This window comes from Penaeus monodon, chromosome 11, assembly GCF_015228065.2.
Source record: "Penaeus monodon isolate SGIC_2016 chromosome 11, NSTDA_Pmon_1, whole genome shotgun sequence".
NCBI lineage: Eukaryota > Metazoa > Arthropoda > Malacostraca > Decapoda > Penaeidae > Penaeus > Penaeus monodon.
In genome coordinates this window covers 2898991-2900611 of record NC_051396.1, presented here as the reverse complement: position 1 = coordinate 2900611, position 1621 = coordinate 2898991, and the positions used below count along the sequence as shown (strand labels likewise).

General features: G+C 52.2%; 2 protein-coding genes across 2 annotated transcripts in view; one reads left to right on the top strand and one right to left on the bottom strand.

The window, feature by feature from the left end:
- The window catches only part of LOC119578667 (F-box/WD repeat-containing protein 5-like), a 46568-nt gene that overhangs the window by 601 nt on the left and 44346 nt on the right, over nt 1-1621 (bottom strand).
- LOC119578666 (E3 ubiquitin-protein ligase PPP1R11-like) overlaps nt 1-1621 on the top strand; it is a 62218-nt gene that overhangs the window by 51736 nt on the left and 8861 nt on the right. The gene's annotated exons all lie outside the window — the stretch shown is intronic.

Here is a 1621-nt window from a genome sequence, read left to right as displayed (position 1 = left end):
CAATTCTTATTCTTCTGACTCTTCCACCATTTCTCCTCTGTTCCCATTCCTTCCCTTTTATCCTCCATTCCCTCTATTGCCAGTCACCTCCATAGTTCAGATGATAGGCTGGCATGCCTTGTGAAACGCGTCGTCAGTTTTGACCATTTTTAGCGGCCTGCGGTTGAGCAAGAGGCACAATTAACACCCACTCAGCACTCTCTGTCCGCCTCCCTCCCTGCTAAAAGTGCCGCTGGGTGGGGCAGGGGGTGATGGGGGGGAGGGTATTGGGGGTGGGATTTTGTGGTAGGGGAGGGAGGGTAAGGGGGTGGGGAGGGAGAGAGGGGAGAGGGGAAGAGGAAGAGGAAGGAGGGGAAGAGGGGAGAAAGAAGGAGGGGGAGGGAGAGGGAGAGAGAGGGAGAGAGAGGGGGGATGGGGGGATGGAGAAGGATAATGAGGGAGAAGGAGGAGGGAAAAGAGAGAGAGAGAGTGATGAGAGAGAGAGAGAGAGTGATGAGAGAGAGAGAGAGAGAGATGAGAGAGAGAGAGAGAGAGAAGAAGAGAGATGATGAGAGAGAGAGAGAGAGAGAGTGAGGTGGAAAAAGAGAGAGAGAGAGAGAGAGAGATGATGAGAGAGAGAGAGAGAGAGAGAGCGATGAGAGAGAGCGATGAGAGAGAGCGATGAGAGAGAGCGATGAGAGAGAGCGATGAGAGAGAGCGATGAGAGAGAGAGATGAGAGAGAGCGATGAGAGAGAGCGATGAGAGAGAGCGATGAGAGAGAGCGATGAGAGAGAGCGATGAGAGAGAGCGATGAGAGAGAGCGATGAGAGAGAGCGATGAGAGAGAGCGATGAGAGAGAGCGATGAGAACGAGAGCGATGAGAGAGAGCGATGAGAGAGAGCGATGAGAGAGAGCGATGAGAGAGAGGAGAGAGAGAGAGAGGAGAGAGAGAGAGAGAAGAGAGAGAGAGAGAGAGAGAGAGAGAGGACAGGAGAGGGAGAGAGAGAGAGAGAGAGAGGAGAGGAGGAGAGAGAGAGAAGGAAAAGAGAAAGAAAGGAGGTGGAGAGAAGGAGAGAGGAGAGAAAAGAGAGAGAGAAGGTGAGAGAGAAAGAGAGAAGGATAGAGATAGAGATAGAGAAAGGGACAGAGACAGAGACAGAAGAGAGAGAGGAAGGGGAGAAAAGGGGAGGAAGAGAGAAGGGAGAGAGGAAGAGAAGGGGAGAGAGAGAGAGAAGGGGAGAAGGTAAGGAGATAGAGAAGAGAAAGGGGGAGGAGAGAAGAGAGAGGAGAGAGAAGGTGAGAGAGAGAGAGAGAGAAGGTGAGAGGAGGAGAGAGAAGGTGAGAGAGAGAGAGAGAAGGTGAGAGAGAGAGAGAGAGAAGAGAGAGAGAGAGAGAAGGGGAGAGAGAGAGAGAGAGAGAGAGAGAGAGAGAGAGAGAGAGAGAGAGAGAGAGAGAGAGAGAGAGAGAGAGAGAGAGAGAGAGACCTTAACCTCAGAACCCCCATGGCCACCCAGGCAAGAATCTTCCCACTGTGCAGCGGTGATGATGTTGACCCCTTGTCTCTCTCTCTCCTGCCCCCCCCTCCCCGTCTCCCCCCCCCGTACCATTTTCATTTATTGTTTTTTTTTCCCAATTTTTTTT